The sequence below is a fragment of the Amblyomma maculatum genome, chromosome 3 (assembly GCF_055883805.1).
Source record: "Amblyomma maculatum isolate TAMU_Amacu chromosome 3, ASM5588380v1, whole genome shotgun sequence".
NCBI classification, from domain to species: Eukaryota; Metazoa; Arthropoda; class Arachnida; order Ixodida; family Ixodidae; genus Amblyomma; species Amblyomma maculatum.
This window is the reverse complement of record NC_139346.1, coordinates 72,450,066-72,459,890: the sequence shown is the minus strand read 5'-3', so window position 1 is coordinate 72,459,890 and position 9,825 is coordinate 72,450,066. Positions and strand designations below refer to the sequence as shown.

The 9,825-nt window shown below is 49.5% G+C and overlaps 1 pseudogene; it reads left to right on the top strand.

Moving 5' to 3' along the window:
- Positions 1 to 2,292: 2,292 nt before the first annotated feature.
- LOC146194967 (uncharacterized) lies at positions 2,293 to 6,273 on the top strand (annotated as a pseudogene).
- The last annotated feature ends 3,552 nt before the right edge of the window (positions 6,274 to 9,825 follow it).

The following is a 9,825-nucleotide window of genomic DNA, read 5'->3' as shown; positions in this document are numbered from 1 at the left end:
AGGGGTGTGTGCGAGCGCTGGGCTTTTGTGTAAAGGAGCCGCGGAGGCCAGGAAGCTCATTCCCACGGGACTCGGGCTGTCCGGCAAGGACGTACGTGACCACGGCGGCGGATTTGAGCTCTGGAATGTGCACGCGTGTTGTTGTGCGTACAGGATGACGGAAGTGAGGAGGAACTGCGCTGGAGCCTATTGGCCCCGCCCAGAGAGTTTACTGCGTCCCTATTGGCGCAATGATAGGGTCTTTGTTTAGGGAGTCTATTTAACGAGCTGTCAGGGGTAATTTAAGAAGAGGAGAGACCAGTTACAATAAAGATGCTGTAAACCTGGTTCGACCCTGGATAGTACTCCAAGGTGCCCAGCAGGTACAACTCAACAGACCGCCGGTCAGCGCAACCGAGCACGGCGGGTGAGAGGAGAACCCTTTCGAATGACAGAAGCTGAACAGACCGTCGCCCTCTGGACGAGCACGGCGGGTGACAGCGTGGAGAGCAGCTTCGAAACATAACTCTGAGGTTTAGACAGCTTTGCCTGGCTTGAAGTCTCCATTTCTCAAGAACATATGTAAACCTATTAGCCACTGAATTTCAGCACTGCAACACAAATATTAAAATTTACCTTCTCAACTTTCTGTCCGAAAGACCTGGCACTATCTTGTGGCGCGTTTATTTTCTAATTCTGTGTCATTAATTAGTGCGACGCTACCTAATGCCTATTTAGCTTCCTCGCCCAAGAGCATGTTGAGCCGCATGAAAAATGTTTCAGAAGCGCCACCTTTCTTTCCGTAAAAGACGAAGTTTAGAATGAAGGAAATGTAATACACAAGATATTCGGAATGAATACATTCATAAAGGGTTGCCACGACGCGAGTAGTTTATTTACAGCGCGCCGGCAGGCTTGGCGCACGCCAGGGAAGGTCAGCGTCAGACGAGCATCTCTGCTGCATTCCTAGCCGCGTCTTTTCACTGTTTCAAAGTGCGGCGTAAAACACCTCCTCGGTGAGACAAAGCTCGACAAAGAGCAACAGATTAGAAAACGTACTTTTGGTAGGGCGTGAGGCATTCCATTTGGCCAGCATATGCCCTGCGGGGGTCACTGTGACAGGAGTTAGTTTGTGAATACATATTGAAGGCACCGAAGTTGATAACGAGTGGACCCGATACGTCGCAAGAAATTTCTTGAAGTAGCCTCGCAAGGAACACGAAGATACTTTGCCAGAGGCCCCTGAACTCCAGGATTTCGAAACGCAATACCGCAAAGAGGAGCTGAGAGACTACGACAGAAGACATTGTGTGCGGCCACTTCCAATTCTTCCGCGAGATGAAATCTAGATGAAACTTCGCGCGTGCTCGGATAGTTTCGTTTTGGTCCTGCTGTGCCTGAAATACGAGCTCGGAGCAGCATATGAGCCTGGCTGGTTCACAGTTGGCGCATTCGGAGGCGCGAGCGAGTAAAATCCGCTGCCGCCGACCGGCTCCTTCGTTCACACTTCTGAGTTAACATATCGCCGCCATCGCCGCTCAGGCGGCAAGCTCCCGTTAACCCTGACCAGACTGCGCGACTGCAGCTACATATATATGGTAAGTGCCGAAGGAAAACCGCATTATCATTCAATTGTTCATTATATCATGTCACATCTTATCTACATACTGTGGGAACAAGAGCTTCAACGTGCTTTTTGGAGACATCTTGAACAAAAGGGGCATATTTGCCACTCATAACAAGGAGAGCGTCGATCTTATTCCAAATGTCATTGTTCCCCTATTGCATCCTTGCCTATTGCGCTGGTCGCCCGGCGAAAAAAGGGCCTCGGATAAAACGTAACAACTGAAAATAACGAAGCACCACAAGTACATTAAAATAGCCAAAAATTATGAATTTTGTAGAAAAACAGAAGCGACACCACTGTCACGAAATCGACGGTCATTTTTACTAAGCCAGTGCGGTGTAAGGCCCGCGCGTCACCGCATCAAAACTTCCACAAGGTTCTGGAAAAACCTCCTTCCCCGCACGGGAGAGCGCGTAGCTTGGTAGCCGTCGCCGTCACTCTTTTTCGCATCACCCGGCGATGACTGCGATTCATCAGTCCGGAAAATGACGGACGTCTCCTGAAAATTCTACGGGACCTAGCCAATGATGACGCGCGGCTCGACGGGAGGAAAAGTGCTGCTGACAACAATGCTGCAGATAACCACCGCATGCGTAGATAGTCCCTCTTTCCTTCTTCTCCTCCTTTCTTTCCTTCTCTATATATTTCCGAGCAGGAAATAAAGCGTCGTCTTTTCGCTCTGTGAATCTGCCTGGTTTTCATCGCGTAGCTGCCGGCCTTTGGCCGGTGGAACGCGACAGTGGCGACGAGGATTCTGCTGCAGCAAGAAAACCAGCAATACGCTCAAGCACGACAGTCACGCAGAAGGAACCCACCGCCAAGGATCAGCCATGGCGCACAGGCTACCGGAATTCGAAGACGAAAAAGATAAGTGGCAGCCGTACCTTGTCAAGGTTCAAGCTTATTTCGAAGCGAATGATCTGATAGACGATGCTAAGAAAAGAGCCCCGCTGGTAGCGGCGCTTGGAACAAGGACAATAGAAATTTTGAACGCGAAGGTAGCACCGCGAAAGCCTCACGACCTTACCTACAAAGAAGTTGTGGAGACGCTAAGCAGCTACTACGACCCGGTACCGAATGAAATCTCTGAAAGTTTCAAGTTCTTCCATCGCTGCTAGCAAGAAGGGGAATCTGTACATGCTTTCATTGTGGCAATACGGCAGATGGCATACAATTGCAATTTTGGAACGATGCTAGACAGAATGATAAGGGACCGTATTGTGTGTGGTGTCAGATCCAAGAATCTGCAGAATCAGCTGTTAGCGAAGAAAAATCTGAATCTCGAAGAAGCCGGGGCTCTTGCCCTCGCCGCAGAGAACGCTGAACGCGATTCGCAAGGGATTGTTACTGACCAAGAACAAGCGAGATTGCTAAAGCTCTCTGGCCAATACGAATCGCGCACGAAGTCACAGGGCGTGCAACAATGCAAATGTTGCGGTAAGCATGGTCATAATACAAAGGCTTGTCGACTAATCAAGCGCAAATGTTTTAAGTGTGCACGGCCAGGGCATTTAGCGCGATTGTGTGCCGCAAATGAGACAAGCAGGACGCTAGCACTAACAGCACAGACGTTAGAAACCGAAGAGAGTGATAGTAGCGCGTCCCAAATCTGGTCCTTGACCACCACGCGCTCATTTATACCACCCATCAGAGAATCGTTTGCATGGAATGGCATCGAAATAAGGATGAATATTGATACCGGCTCCCCTGTTTGCGTCATTCCCAAAAGTATTTACCAAGTGCACTCCCATCAATGGCCGCAGCTGCAAAAGTCGGAAGTACAGCTTTCATGCTATCTCGGAAAGTTGCCACTCCTCGGTACACTGACCATGCCAGTTTCCTATGAAGGTACCACAGTACAATGCAGTCTGACTGTTTTAGACTGCAATGGCCCCAGTCTTTGCGGTCAGGACCTCCTGAAAAAATTGACAGACGAACGCATTCAGGTGTTGACCATGTATTCGAAGCCTTCCGTATCAAAGCAAGCCAGGGAGGACGTGCCGATACTGCTCCAGCAAAACTGCGACCTGTTCACTGAAGGCGCTGGTCTCATGAAAGGTCCGCCAGCCCGACTGCACATCAAGGCCGGAGCAAACCCCAAGTTCATTAAGGCAAGAAAAATTCCTTTTGCACTTCGTGATAAAGTGTCTCAAGAGCTTGACAGATTAGTCTCGGCTGGCATAATATCACCAGTTCCTCATTCTGAATGGGCAACGCCCATCGTGCCAGTCTTGAAGAAGGACGGAACAGTACGCATTTGCGGGGACTTTAAGATTACACTAAACCCTGTGTGCGAGGTTGAGCAGTACCCCTTGCCTGTCATAGACGACATTTTTGCAAATCTATGTGGAGGAAAAAAAATCAGTACTTTAGACCTTCGCGATGCTTACAATCAGGTTGGGCTAGATGAAGACTCGCGGAAATTAGCAGTGATAAACACACACAAGGGGCTCTTTTGCTACAACAGGTTACCGTTTGGCATCGCATCAGCGCCAGCGATATTCCAACGAAAGATTGAATCGGTACTGCAAGGACTAAAAGGGTCTCAAGCTTATCTAGACGATGTCCTGGTAGCCGAGAGCAGCGATGTTGATAACGCAAATCTGCAAGCGGTGCTACAGCGTTTCCGCGAGAACGGTATCAAACTTCGTTATGACAAGTGCAAGTTTGGCGAACAATCGGTGACGTATCTTGGTCATCGTATTGATGTTGAAGGGCTACACCCCCTCGCGAAGCACGTGGATGCAATCAGGCTAGCCCCTTTACCGCGAAATGTTGCCGAGTTGCGATCCTTTGTGGGAATGGTTACATTTTACAAGTTTTTGCCAAATCTTTCCACTATGCTTGCACCCCTGTACAGCCTTCTTGAAAAAGGTGCAAAATGGGTTTGGCACGAAAAAGAAGACGCGGCATTTAAGAAGGCCAAGGATGCTTTGTGTTCAGCCCCAGTGCTAACGTACTTTAATCCGCAGCTAGAGTTGATGTTGGAATGCGATGCTTCACCTTACGGTGTCGGTGCTGCCCTTTTCCAATAAATGGTGAAGACAGGCTTCCGATCATGGACGCTCACCTCAGCTGAGAGAAACTACTCCCAAATTGAGCGAGAGGCTTTAGCCCTAGTGTTTGGCGTGACATGGTTTCGCGATTACCTGTTGGGACGGGAGTTCACGCTTATAACGGACCACCGCCCCTTATTAGGTCTACTCCGACAGGATCGTCAAACTTCTGTCATAGCTGCCGCCCGAATTCAGCACTGGGCGCTTTTGCCAGGGGCATACAAGTACAAGCTCATTTGTAAACCTGGAAAACAGATGCTAATTTCTGACGCTCTAAGCCGTTTGCCTCAATCGCTGTAGGAGCCGCAAACGGAAACAGAAGATCTGTCGGAAATGGTGCTTATAATCGACGAATGGGACCAACCACTGGTTTCCCACCAAGAGATTAAAGCGCTCACAGCAGCTGACGGGCTTTTGCAAGAGATATGCAGGTACTTGACTAACGGATGGCCCTCCGTCGTAGAAGGTGACAGCAGGGAAGTGGCGGAATTCCGGAAAAGGAGACATGAGTTGTCTGTGGAGAAGGGGCTGTTGTACTGGGGGCATCTTGTGGTGATACCAAGTGCGGCGCGTGAGAAACTGTTGACGATGCTACACGAGTCTCATCAGGGTGCGTCAACCATGAAGACAAGGGCGAGGGCTAAGTTCTGGTGGCCCGGTTTAGATCAAGATATTTGTAGATTGGTCTCGAATTGTCGAAGCTGTGTGCAGGCTTTGCCCATGCCCCCTAGGAATCCTGTCAGCTGGCCGATTTCAAGAGAGGTGGTCACGGCTGCATGCAGGCTATGTAGGGCCTATTGGAAACAAAATGTTGATAATTGTCCATGCACACAGCAATTGGATAGAAGCCATTCCAATATCTCGAGCAACCGCTAAAGCCACTGCCGATTGCATGAGGACCTTGTTTAGCAGGTTTGGATTGCCCCGCACCATAGTTACCGACAACGGTACACCCTTTACTGGGTTAGAGTTTGCGGTATTCCTACAGAAAAATGGAATCGAGCATATTCGTACCCCGCCTTATCACCCCCAGAGCAATGGTCTTGCGGAACGGGCCGTAAGAACAGTCAAGGAGGGCTTGAAGAAAATGCCGGGCGTGGAGTTGACAACTGCTCTGGCGAGAATCCTTTGTAACTACAGAAACTCTCCACAAGCTTCAGGCTCTACTCCGTCCGAACTTCTTCTGGGATACCGTTTGCGTACAAAATTAGATATGTGTTTTCCTCCCAGGAACTACGAAATGCCCAAGCATTCAGAGACTGATTCCGCCAGTTTGTACTTCACCCCGGGAGACGCAGTCTACGTGCGCAACTACGGCGTAGGAGAAAAGTGGACACCAGGCAAAGTGAAATCGACGAGTGGTGCCCGTCTAGTCACTGTGGCTACTGAGGACGGAGTCGTTCGACGTCATGTCGACCAGATCCGAAAACACTCATCAGACACCGACGGAAGCAGAGAAGTATCAAGTCCTGCAGAATCGCCTCCTGCGACCTTAGGGGCCCCGACAGACGAGGCTCACGACCTTCCCGAAGGGCCTGTTCCTGAGCTACGCCGGTCCACAAGAACTAGAAAGCCAGTGGAATGCTATGGCTATTAAGGGAAGGAAATGCTGCTGACAACAATGCTGCAGATAACCACCGCATGGGTAGATAGTCCCTCTTTCCTTCTTCCCCTCCTTTCTTTCCTTCTCTATATATTTCCCAGCCGGAAATAAAGCGTCGTCTTTTCGCTCTGTGACTCTGCCTGGTTTTCATCGCGTAGCTGCCGGCCTTTGGCCGGTAGAACGCAACAAAAAGGGTGCGCTCTTACCAGTGAAGCTAAGTGTGCGTGCACGCTAGCTTTAGCGCGTGTTAACCGACAGACGCGGTGCGCCCTATTTATTGAGGCCGCACCGCTTGTGTAGTCAGTCAGTCAGTCAGTGATTGCGGCGGGTTCGCAAGTGCGACAACTAGACTGCCGAGGATCACCCGCTGCTGGCAAGCCGACGGACCTGCGAGGAAGTGGCGCTCGTCTTGCATGGCGGCCACATCGTGACTCTCGCGGCGTCGGACTACAACAGTGCCCGGTGAACAAATTGGTGTTTGTTAATGTGATTCTCTCGTGTATTGTTCTGTATTGTAAGCCTCTGTGTTATTGAATACCTCTCTAGTTGCATGCTTAGGTTTGTTTTTTCTATGAATCTCTCGTCTGTGCAATTTTAGTGTTCATGTATTCCTATGTATTGCCTCTTGCTGTGTATAAAGTTTTTTTTTTGTTACTTCTGACTCCGAACCTTACTCTGGCTTGAACCGGCGAAAGCTAGGCACATACCTGCCAACACTTCTGAATTTTTCGTAAAATGTACGAATTTTGACCAGTATTACGATTTTACGAATCTTGCGGGAAATTTTACGGAAAATGTTTTATTTCCGAAAAAAAAAGTGCGGACATCTATTAGCATCATGGCCTCCGAGATAACACCACACGCGCGGAAGGGTAATCTCGGAAGCCATGTTAACACTATTATGGTGCCTTTGGCGGCCACGAGAGGGCAACACATATTTGTGATATCATAAGCAGCTGCAAACATTGTAGTGACTTCTATCGTCTACTCGGGGGAACACGAATCCATATCCAAAACTCGCGACCGCCTCCGTAGAATAGGGGCTGTTCCTTTGTTCACACATTTGGACAACTTTGGTGTCGGCCTCTGTTTTTGTGTGATCTGCGGCCGCGTCCGACTCAGTGTGACTCTGAAGTTTTAGTAGTAGCGGTTTCGGAGTGCAATGGGGGTCTCAAAACCGCGACAGTACTTCCAAGTATTTTTGAAGTCGTACGCGGCAGAATTTCCGTGCTTCGTGCCGTCTTATAAAGGAGAGAAGTTCGGATTTTGCACCACGTGTGCCTGTGATCTTAACATTTCACATGGTGGCAAGTCCGACATAAACATACACATCGCTTCGAAAAAGCAGCAAGGATACGTACGAGCCGCGGACAGCCATCCGAACCTGACAAGTTTTGTTCGCAGTGACAGCGACCTCGCTGTAATTCGTGCAGAATGCCATTTCACGGCGCCAAGGTGCGACATGCAGTGGTCGCAATTGGGAAGCATTCGAGATGTCGACGGATCGCCCAAATTTTGCAGAATCTCAATGGTTATGCTGGGCATACTCTCCATTCCCCACAGTAACGCTGAATGTGAGAGAATATTCAACTCTGTCAACTAACCTCGAACGGAGTTTCGCTCATCTGTTTCCGAGAAAATTCTAGAAAGTATGCTGATGGGGAAAGGATACCAGAGTGGCACCTGCTTTGAGCAAGCCTACACAGAGAAGTTTTTGAAGCAGGCGAAGTCAGTAACTGCAAAAGCGTTGCAGAACTAAATCGTGACAGAATGGAGTTTTCGCTCATTTCTGTACGGGACACGGATTTTTCTTGTGGGTGAGTGAGCAAGGGTATCGCTAAAGATAAATGCTTGGAAAGTAAAAAAAACAGCCCCCCTACACCCCCCCCCCCCCCCCTAGGTAGTGGAGGTTTTACGAATTTTGAAATTTTCAGGTTGGCAGGTATGTAGGCACCAAACGACCACCCCCTTCTGTCACTACAAGGTAGTTGAATTCCGGCTGAGCTTGCCAGGCAGGTCGAGGGCATCTCCTTTGCGACAGGAACAGCTAGCCCCACTCACTCTAAAGGCCCGTTCACACTTGCGGCTAGCAGCGGTCGCGCGACCGTTTTGGTGGACAAGCGACAGTCGCAAATGGTCGCATCGGTCGAAAAGCGACTGCCGTGGGCCGATCGGGCACTGGTCGAATTTTCAGTCGCGCGACTACTAGTCGCAAACCGTTTCACTAATCAGCGAGGTCCTGGAGTACTCGATCTAGCACCTTCTCAATGCAATTAAAGGATACTCCTACCTTTTCAACAAACGGCACCCGGAATTCAAAGGCAGGGAGAAGGACATGGCTTGGGAGGAAATTGGAAAGATATTCGGAGCAGCTAAGTACCATGAACTTTTGAGAAATGGGTTTTTCACGCAGGCGCAACATTTCATATTGACACCACGGTGATTGACACAGTCTATTCGTCGTCGGCGTTCTCCTGGAAACACGAGAGCGTGGTGTGCGCACAGGCTCGCCTGAAAAAGCTGAAGTGTCTGGCTTAGCGGCCGCTACCGACGTTCGCTTTCATCGCCCAGCAGCTCTCCTACTCCCAATAGTGCCTGACGATCGAGAAGGTGACAGTCGCAAGTGTGTACATCGGTAGTGACGAGCTCCTCTCCTCTGGTCGCATCTAGTCGCAAGTGTGAATAGGCCCTAAGGGTGTCTGGGAGTGTGCGCACCGTTAAGGGCGCATCGTTAATAAACTTTCTAATTATTAACGAGTGACAACCACCAGCGGCATTCGAATTGACTACGGCTTGCTCCGCACCGTTCCGCGCTAACCACTCGATCATGCCGAGACATAGGAGATGAGATATAGTTCTGGATATCATGTCACGGTCACACGACCTTTATGTTTAGAGGTGTACAGGCCATTGTTGCCGGCCTAAAAATTACAACTTCTTGACCATCGGAGCTGCCTGCTCTCACGACTTGCAACTAACGTTATGTATGCCTATGCGGACTATATTGTGCACTGGAATCATTTTAACATGTGGAGTTTCACAGCGCTGATAAATTTAGGAGCACCGGCTCTTCGGTCATGCTTTGCTATTGTGGACGTATTTTCGCTGAACACGGAGCTGTAGCACAAACCATCAAGAAAAAAAGTGCGACGAAGCTTCAAAACTGGCAAGCGTAGCAGCGAAGACCCTATTTTGCTGGTAACTAAATCTTATTTGTATGTAAAATTTCGCAAAGCCATGCGATTACCGAGGGCTCGGTTTATTTATACGCAGTGCAAGAAGGAGCGCAAAAGCTTGAGAAGCACGTAAAGTATTATGCATTACAAGCGCTCTATGTTTTTTTTTCTCCTTTATGGGCCCATCGCTCGGTAAATTACTTTCTTCATCGTTTTATTTACTTCGGCTGTGGCTGCCCCTTATTGTGAGCCGACGGTCGATTGCGAGTGCGCTATTGACATGTTGGCACCCGAGGGATTGCTGGCGCGCCGGCGGCGCGCCAGCAATCACGGAGTCTCCTCTTGCGTCATAGTGTGCGTCACTCTACCCTGCTACGTAATAAG